This window comes from Panthera tigris, chromosome B4 (genome assembly GCF_018350195.1).
Source record: "Panthera tigris isolate Pti1 chromosome B4, P.tigris_Pti1_mat1.1, whole genome shotgun sequence".
Taxonomy (NCBI): Eukaryota; Metazoa; Chordata; class Mammalia; order Carnivora; family Felidae; genus Panthera; species Panthera tigris.
In genome coordinates, this window is record NC_056666.1 from 78,349,277 (window position 1) to 78,359,887 (window position 10,611).

Sequence of the window (10,611 nt, forward strand, 5' to 3'; positions counted from 1 at the left end):
ATGTAGTTGTGGGAGCAAAAATCACTTAAACCAGACATTACACTTGCAGTAGAGAGTTTTGACAATTAAGCTCAGTGTTAGAAAAGATCTTTATTATCGATTTTTGTAATTTTTAATAGTTGGCAATGAACTGTAATATGTAAGGACTGGCTTAAAGCCATTTTGCAACTGATAAACCAAACACACTTGAGAGATATCTTAGCTACAGAAAGAAAACCCTCAGGGCGTAGGTTCAGACTCAAGGCTGGCACTGTCCTGGGTTCTGGTCATCAACACTTGGAATCCTGCTCTGGACAAAGTATTCTCCAGTCTCACATCCCTGGGAAGGCACCACCATTCCCCCTTCCTTCATGCCATCTCCTCCCTGTGCTGTCTTGTTTTTCCCCACTGGCCTGCTCATCTTATTCAGAACCGTGAACTCATTCTCAGCCTCTGAGCACTTGTTAAACTCATCCACGTACCTATGAGAAAGGAAGGAGGTCATGCTTAAGGGTGGCTGAGCCAAGGGTATGTGCACATGTGCCCAGGGAAAGGTGTTTTTTCCAGGAGCTAGTGTATAACCTGGGGCAGGGCTGCAGGTGGCTATCTCTGGATAAAACCAGGCTAAAGCCAGTTGAGTGGCATGCTTTATTATGATAGTAGGGCCTTTAAGAGCACATTGGCACCCCATTTCTGACCCTACAGGGTATTGGAAATAAGGGAGGTGGGAGAGAGGGGAAAGTGGGTAATGGGCATTGAGGAGGGCACCTTTTAGGATGAGCACTGGGTGCTGTATGGAAACCAATTTGACAATAAATTATATTTAACACACACACAAAAAGGAGATAAAACGTGTGGTGGAACTGGTACATAACCCCTGGTGTCCTTGGACACCACATTCATAGAGGTCTCTGGATTCTCCACTGCAGGAAGTCAGTCTCATCCTCATGAACAAAGACCCATGGTCACTCCCAAGGCCACCTTCCATCTGCCCCTGAAGCTCCCAGCTGTTCCGTTCTCCATCTGTGTCCTACCTCCCCTTGAATCTCCCTCATCACCCAGGACAAACACATTCTCTAACTGGTCCTCACTCTTGTAAGTACGTTGAAATCACCTGGGGCTCTATAAAAGCTACCAATGCCTGGCTCCAATGCCCAGAAAACCAATGAGTCATGAGTGCAACCTGGACATTCCGAAGTTATAAAGCTCCCAAAATGATTCTGGTAAACAACAAACGATGAGATCCACTGTTGTTAATGCTAGAGTGCCTGACATCTTCCTGTGTCTAAAGGAGCTCCCTAGATGCCCATGCTATGACATACACCTCATTCTCCTTGCCACCAACACAAATATCAAAAGAGAGCAGATCCTCCTGTCATCAGACCCCCAACCTGATACCCCATCCTTTGGCCTACAGACTCAGGTCCTTGAGGACATGCACCAACAATTTCCTGGCTGGAAAGCCTCCACACCTCCTGACCTGCACCACAATCACCTAGACTTCACTCACTTCCTCTCATATTCCTCCACAAGAGTCTGCATTGTGCTTTGCATTGTGCTCCATCCAGCTGATGCCGTTCACTCAGCAGCCTGTCCAGGTGGGCTCGCAGGCAGCTGGTGTAGGACTCAAAGAAGGGCTTCAGGTCATTGGTGCTGGCCTTGGAGGTGGCCGACTGCTCCTGCAGGAGGCACCACTTAGTCTCCAGTACCCTGTTCTACTGCTCCAGGAACCACACCTGTGGTCAACAAGGGAGGAGACCACATGGCCTGCCCAGCCTCCAGCTCATGAGCAGACCCACTGCCCCAACCCAGACTTCGTGTTCTCAGACCTCTTCCCCACCATGAGCCCTCACCTTGTTGGCTAATGAAGCAAACTTGTCATTGAACATCTTGATTTGCTCCTTCTCTTGGTCTTCACCCTCCTGATCTAGAGGGTTGATTCCCATGTTCAGGGGCTGAAGGAGGCTCTGGTTGATGATCACCTCCTGGATGCTGAAGGGAAAGCCCCCTGAATCCCCAAGGCCCCCTGATCCACCAGGAATACCTCCAAAACCACATCTGTCTCCATTGCCCCTTCCTCCAGCCCCACACAGGCTTCCTCTAAAGACACCTGAGTAACCCCATCAGAGCCCCCAGCCTGGACAGCACATCTGACAACACTGAGAGAGACCTTCCTTCTCCTCCCAAGGCTGTTACATGCTCTGGCTGCCAAAGGCACCCCCTATCAGGGCACAGGCTGTGGAGGCACTGCCTCCCCAGAGCGCGAGGCTGAGTGGAACCTGGTGGGGCTGATACAGCCCTGGCTGGATGCCACAACAGCAGAGTGACCCCTTGAGCCCTTGGTGACCTGGGACAGCCTGCTGGACTGCTGGCTCATTACTTTCTCTGGGCACAGGAAGATGTCCTGGTTCAGATGTCTCTGAAGAAAGGGCACCTTCTGACACAGGGAGATAGGTGACCCCTTTTATAGGTCCCAGTGAACTGGTTCATTAATTGGATGATTTCCAAGGTTTCATTCTCTGGCTACAACTAATTCCCACACCAATTTCATTCGCTGTAATCCCAGAGTCTCTATTTCAAGTCTTTCCTGTAATTAGCCTTTTACAGATTTTGCGCACTACTGAACCAGGGCCCTCCCTTGATGAATGAGCTTGGCTCCTGCCAGGCATGGCTCAGTCCCAGGGCCCCAGGCACCAGCTTCTCAGGAGGCAGCAGATTCAACTGGGTGACTCTGTGGCTTTTTCATTCCCCCAAAACTCTGGGCGTCCACTGGTGTCACTGTGCTGTCTGCCTCCCAGAACGAACTCTACACAGGAGTCTGGGAAGAGTTTGGGAAGACAGAGTGGAAAGTGGGCTCCCTCCTAACTGTAGCACCTACAAATCTCACAGTGTGTCCCCATGGAATTCTCCAGAGAGCCTCTGCTGGTGCATCCCTGGCTCTACAAGCAGCACCTCTGCTACCCCAGTCACAGGGGTGAGAATGTTCCAGACTGACCCAGAGGCTGTGGACTCAATACCAAAGACATTCATCTGAGCATTAACAGTGTTCACTATTGGGGTGACCAAGAGATCTCTATTGTCTCCTCTGTCTCCCTGTGGCTCCCTGCATGGTTTTATTGCTCCTGTTCAACTCACTGCCCTGGGAGCCTCCACATCCCCTTTTTCACTCCCATGCCAGGTTTCTTCCCCTTTCAAAGGTGCCTCCTCGGTTTCCTTTCCAGAAAGCCTCCCCCTTTCAGGCTCCTGTGGGTTCTGCTACCTGCATTCCATTCCTTCCTCCCTCTTTCCTGCATGAAGGCTGCAGCCCTGCCCCCTCAACAATAGACACAATGGGCAAGGGCGGGGGGGTCTTATCTGTCTGGTGCAACAGTGCCCCCATCACCCAGCACTGCACCTGGGCCCAAGTTTTGTACAATGAATGGCTGCCCAGCTTTTCCTGCTTCTGCTACTGCCCTTCTATATGGGTCCCTGTGTGTGTCCCACCTCCATTGTCACACTGGACAAGAAAGCCTTTTCCCTTAGGACATTCCTCCCACCCAGATTGTCTCTTACCCCAAGCTCAGGACTGAGCCTGGCACACGTGAGTTCAGAATACGGTTTTAAGACAAAAACTGGTAAATTAGCTGCCATTTGTGTGGATGGTTTCTCTCTCTGCTAAATATCCCAGCTGTGTATCAAACCCATTTTAAGTGCACAGGAAATGCAACCAGATAGCCCATGGGTGGGAGAAGGGACCCGACTCATCAGAAGGCCTTGAACCTCCCTTGAACTCTCACATTCTCTTATCTTCATAAGCCCCCTTAATCTCACCTTGGATGCTTGTTGTGGCAACCTGACCACCTTGGGAGCCTGGGAGAGAGGCTGCATTGTCCTCAAAATAAAAAAAAAAAGTGATTTCATTAAGAACTCCACACTTGGGGTAATAGCAAAAGCCACCCTAGCTACAAGGAGAGATCAGAATCTGGTGGTTTCTGGTGAACCTGAGCCAAGGAAAAGGACCCACTACAGTGGGAGGGATGCCAGAAGGCCTTCCCAACAGAGAGGTTAGGAGAGCTGGAGCACCTTATGGCTGCTGTGGTATCTCCCCTGGAAGGAAAGGAAGTCATGATTGGGTGTCAGACATGGATCCATTGCCATCTGACCCTGTGTGAGAGACCTGAGTACCTTCTAGTCACACGAGGTGGAAAGAAGGAAGGGAAAAAGTCAGGCAAGGTCAGGGGCACTAGAGTTTACAGAGTTCTTTCTGCTTCCAGTAAGAGCTTACACTGGGCTTGGAATACACATTTCCCCACACCTCAGCATCTGCATGGACCTAACACCATGCCTTGCCTCTATAGACAGCACCATGGGAATAGCTCACCAGATGATGGCAAGTCAGCTCTCAAAGATTTGTGGGAAACGTACTCATTGCAAGGCACACAAGAAAGCACAAGAGCTAAAGTTTAGGCAAAAACAGGTCTATTCAAGCATTTACTGAGCATCTTTTAGGTCATAGAGCAAGGAATTCAGAGGAAAAAGGAGATGTGTTCTATATATGTAGGAAGCAAACAGTCTGACACTGTCACCCAGAACACGAGACAAGCACAGATGGAGCCAGTAATAGCCATGTGTCTATTGCAGTTATAGGAGGGGATGGAAATAGAATCTGTGGAGGGAAGTTAGCCATGGAAGGTTTCCCAGAGGAGACATCATGAGCCAACTTGATAAAGAAGACACACAGCATCCCATGTTGGGATGAAAAGACTTGCAGGAACCAGCCTGTGCAGCAAACATTACAGCTTTATTTGAAGCAGGATCATCAGAAGCTACTTAAGGCAACAGAGGGTAGTATGTTATATACACAGATGCGGGGGCGTGTACCAGCATGACCCATTGCGTGGGAAGAAATTATGCCGGTCATGGCAACCTGGAAAACTATGGTGGGTCATGGAATTGGACATGGTTCACTTCTCCCCCAAAGACCCACCCAGAACCTCTAGTCTCTCCTTGCTCCCATCCACCCCGACATCGCTGCCAACATGATCTTATACAAATACCACTTTCAACCTGTCACTCTTCCACCCAGAAAATGACTAGGTCTCCTGTTCTAGAAGAATGAGCTTCTCCCTTGACCTCTAATGCCCTTCCTCCTCTGCCCCTTATTCTTTCCTCCTTCCCCAGTGCCTCCCTTTAATATTAAGGCCTTGCCACTCCATCCAAGTCAATCTTCTTGCTATCATTTGGTGGGAAGTTGGACCAAACCACTTCTGAAGTTTCTTCCGCCCCCTGGGTTCTGGGATGCTATGATGCTCCCCCACTTTCCCTCGCCATCACCCTTGGAGACTTTTGCCTCTGAGAGTGTGACCCACCCTGCATCCTGACCCAGGAATTCCTTGATCTTCTCAATTACACTCATCTTCTTCCTCCTCCACCTCAGCCACCCACTCAGGGCCATGCCCTGGGTCATCATAAAGAAATGTTCCCTCTTAGAAGCTTAAATCCCAAATCCTACTCTCTGGCCATAATCTTTCATCCTTCAGTTTACTCCCACCTACCTCCCACCACACCTGCTCTTCAGTGTTATAAATACTACCATTGTCTTCATCCCTTCATTTTCTCCTAGCCTATTAGCCCTCTCACGGCCTCTTTTCCTGTTCTTCCCAACCTAAGCATTACTCATTCATTCAACAAATACCTTTTTAGTATCTATTATGTGCCATGCACTTACCAGGTGGTAAGGAGTGGTGAGCAAAATTAATACTGTATCATCCCTCATGGAACAGTCTACTGACCATCTGAACAACCTTCTCACCAGCATCCTCCATTGCCTTATTCTGCTATCTTCCACCAGTCACCTAACGAAGTCCCATGTCTAGGAGGAGGCTACAACATTCCTTTCCCCTCCTATCCCAAGAGCTGAGCACTGCTGGGAGAATCACACAAGCATGTAATCTGGGGCACAACAGAGTCCTGATCTCCACTTCAGCTGGGGGTTCAATCCCTCTCTTGTCCTGTCATCTTCTCATTAATGCCCTTGACCTTTGTCCCAAACTTCCACCACTCTCTTCCAGCCGCTTTTCAGTCCCCGCTTTCTGTTCAAAGAAGATGACCTGGCTTCCTACTTCCCTGGGAAAATTCAGGTTATCATAAGTGATCTCCTTTTGGCATCTCTTCCATGCCTTCACTCTTAGCTGCCTCCACACCCACCTTATTTTTCTTCCTCTTGTACAGGGTTACAAGACAGCCTCCCTACCCACCTCCTCTAGTTTTTTACTCAGTTACCCTCTTTCCCACCATGTCCTCAATCTCTCTTCTATGCCCAAGTCTTTTCCATCTTTAAAGTCCCTATCTTGACCCCATGACACCTTCTTGCTATTATCCTGTCTGTCTCTTCCCCTTCTCAACTAAAGGTCTCAAACAGGTAATCAAAATTCACATTATCCATTTCCCTATCACTGGTCAACTCCTAAACCTATGAAATCTTCTTCTGCATATAATCACCATATTATGGGCACCACAGTCCTGAGAGTACATTCTTTGCTGGCTTCCTAAAAGCCAAATGTAGTATAAACCCTTAGGCCCTCATTACCTCATAGATCTCTCTGCTACAGTTGAAACATGGTAGTAGCATGTTTTCATGAAAACCATTGTTTTCAGTATCACTTCACTAACTTGCACATATTTTTTTGAATCTCATCATTCCTTAAAGGGCTATAATACACATAAATAGGTTCCAGTCTTCATTTTCATGTAACTTGGCAATTTTCTTTCGGATGTGGTGGATAAACCATGGATAGATCCAATTTATCAGGAATTTGGACAGAGCATTCCTTGCCGAAGAAAGCACATACCCATTCTTTGCAGGCTGAAGTCAATCTAAAGCCCTATGATTCTGTGGGACCCTGGGCCACTGATGAGCAAGTTAAAAGAAGTGGTGGTGTTATTACTGTCTCGTTCTAGAAAGACAGTGCCAACCCTGGATGAAAAGGTGTAGAAGCAGGCCAACTACAGAGACTAGAGACCAATGAATCAACAAGGAATTAGAGATATTTCCCCTCCTCCCAGATCTCAGAGTTCAAACACAAAACCACCTGGGTGGCCATGTACATTTATGTGGGTTGTGTCCTTCACAAGAGTGTGATAAAGAGCCAAAATTTAACTTATGCTCTGGTAACCAACCTGCATGTGGTGGCATGGGCTGTGTCCATCTGGAGCACAGGCATCTTTTACTTTACACAAAGTGTTGTCCTCTACCAGGCCTGTAGAGCTGTATCTGCACAGAGTGGACACCTGTTTCTAATTCACAAAAAGACCAGCCAGGCCAAGAAGACCTTGGAACACCAGAGTTGGACGTAATGAGCCTTGGGACAAAAAGAATCCACTACTAGAAAACATTTGCTTCTCTTGTATCCCACTGGTATTTGGGTCAGTCAAGTCATGTTGTAGTAAAACTGCCTGAGTTCAAATTCTGACTCTCCAGCTCCTAATTACATGATTTTTCATAAGTTGCTTAATTAACACGCTGTGCCTTGGCTTCCCTCAATAAGCTAAAGATAACAATATGATCTACTTCATAGTGTGGTTATAAGAATTATTTTAGAACAGGCCCAGGTGTATAACAGCACTCAGTACACATTAACTCTTAGCTAATAGTGTCATCCTATGTATAATGATGGAAGATCATCTCTTGCATATCAACCAAACAACATAACTGCCTATTACCAGGGTCCTTATCAGGGGTGTGTGTGTGTGTGTGTGTGTGTGTGTGCATGTGTGTGTTTGGCGGCGGGGGCGGGGGGTGGGGGGTTCCCTGTTGCCGTTTAGTGTGTTAAAAAGAAAGCCATAGTCCCTTGGGGCGCTTGGGTGGCTCAGTCAGTTGAGGGTCCGACTTCGGCCCAGGTCATGATCTCGCAGTCTGTGAGTTCGAGCCCTGCGTCAGGGTCTGTGCTAACAGCTCAGAGCCTGGAGCCTGCTTCAGATTCTGTCTCTCCCTCTTTGCCCCTCCCTCACTCATGTTCCCTTGCGCTTTCCCTCTCTCTCTCTCCCTCTCTCTGTCAAAAATAAAAACAAAAAAAAATTTTTTTTAAAGAAAGAAAGCCACAGTCCCAAAACAGAATCATTTAGGACAAGTCAGCAAACCAAGAGTTACTACCTAAACTAACTGCACTTTTTGACCCCCCTCCCCCAGAAACGTAACCGTTAACTAGCCAATGCAGAATTTTCTCATCAATACTAGGAAATTCGCTGATAAACATCTTCCACTCCTCTTAAAAGGGTTACCTTGTCTGAACAATGATTCCTTGCTAATAAATTCCTTTCTCCTTTTTTTATGCCCCCTCTCTGCCTTTAAAATCCTTTTGTTCAGTTCAGTGGAGCCTCTCTATACTTGTTAGTCAGGATGTGGCCCAATTCTTGAATCATTTAATAGAGCCAATTAGAGGGGCACCTGGGTGGCTCAGTTGGTTGAGCTTCCAACTCTTGATATTGGCTCAGGTTGTGATCTCACAGCTGTGAGACTGAGCCTCACGTTAGCTCCATGCTGAACATGGAGCTTACTTGAGACTCTGTCTCTCCCTCTCCCCCACTCCCCGGCTCACACGCGCATGCTGTCTCTCTCTCTCTCTCTCAAGATAAACATTTTTCTAAAAAGCCAATTAGATCTTCACATTTACTCAATTGAATTTTGTTTTTTAACAAGTGTTTCTCTGTTTCAAAAAGGCAGGCATGTGGGTGTGGGTATGTGTATGTCTGTGTGTATATGTAGGTATGTGATGGGTGAGGCAGGAGTTACAGTCAAAAGACTCAGATACATCAGCCATGTGCAGATGCAGAGATTGGGTAGACCCATTCAACTCTATACTAAAATTTGTATTTAATTCTAACTGAACAGCAATAATTATGCAAAGCTTAAAATAACTGTTAGAAATGCCTCAGGTCCCAGACTTTCTTTGTACTTCCATCACAAAAGATTATTGTCGGACAGCTAAGACCCTGCATCTTAATTACCAGTTTCTCAGGGCAAAAGGTGCATGAAATAAATTTATGGGCATTCAAATGAGGACTGTGTAGGCTTCGACTGCAAGTAACCGCATCTTTAATAAGGCAGAACCTGGCTTGAAACAACCAAAAGACTAGTCTAAGCAGTAGCATGAGAAGGAGCTCTAATGCACACTTTTGTCAATTGCTCTCCCCAGATGCCAATAAAGGGTAGACTGGGGGAGGTGATCGATCCCCAGCAGCTTGGAGACAGGGAAAATGCTTAGGAGTTTATCTCTATCAGCCAGGGATCAGCTAATAAGGGTCTTGACTTCTGACCTTGGCCAGAGTGGAGTCCTCAGAAACTCAACCAGGGGGATAAAAAAAAATCCAGAATGGTCAGACAAGGCAGAAGGTGGGCTGGGGAGACACATCAATCCCTGCCCCAGCCACAGCCCAGCTTTTCTGAATATTCCAGGCAAGGTTTACAACTAATCAGATGGCAGCAAGCCAGGGAAGCCAGGGAAGCCCACTCCCCTCTGAATCCCTGAAGAACTTTGTAATGACTTCTCTGGTATAAGGCGGGCTGCCCACTGGAGGGCCCTTCACCTCCAGGGTCTTCAAGGATCTCAGCGTATTCTCCACTCTCCCCAGGAGAACTAGCTATTACCTAAAGAGAGGCATCCTTCAAACCCCAGTCAAGCAGCCATCTGGCTGCTCCCTCAGCCTTTGCCTCAGGTCAGATTCCCCACCAGACAGACTCTGAGATGGAGATTGCAATCAATTCTGTAAAGGAGTTATTAAAGCAGGACTGGGAGTAGAGGGCCATTCACAACAGACCCCTCATCCCTACATGACTGACCCTGCTTGTTTCTCTCTTAGCCTCCCCACCCCACTCCATAATCCCATCTGCCACAGCAGACTTGATTTTGGAAGTGACTCCTCCCCATTTGGAACTTGGCCTCACGTTCCCACAATCCTGTTAGCCCCCTCTGGCCTCCCTCTGCCTGGGCCAGTTCTGTCTTCCTCACCCCACTTCCCCCACAGGACACTCATTCTGGCCCAATTATGACTGTTGCCCAGATTTTGGCCTCCTGAGTGGCTCGAGTGCTGTTGGAATCCTTGCCTCTGACAAGTAGATTAAAAAGAAAACCAAAATGACTATCCAAAGAGAAAATGGACTGCACAAATAGACAATTCACAGAAAATGAAAATTAAATAGCTAATAAATGTATTCATAATGTTCAATCTCATTAGCAATCGAAGAAATAAAAATCAAACCAAGAAAATTGTCGAACACTAAAAAGAATACTGCAGTGTTCATGCAGCTGGAGAAACAGAAAGTCTTACGCATTACCTGTAAAAGTACCAGTTGGCATACTCTTTCTGAACAGTAGTTTGACAATATAAATCATAATTTTAAAGTGGCCTAGCAACTCCACATCTAGGAAGTTATCTTAAAGAATGAATAGGACAAGTGTTCAGAGACACAGGTGTTCATTGCAGCGATGTTTATTATTGTGGAAAAAGTGGACGTAACATAGGCAACAAAATGTGCTATATCCACATAATGGAAATTGTGCACTCATTAGGAATGATAACCTCGGCCACTGTGACAGGAGGCAGGGCGTGGCTCCTGGAAGTCAGTCATGGGGCCCCGGTGCAGGGCAGCTGGGC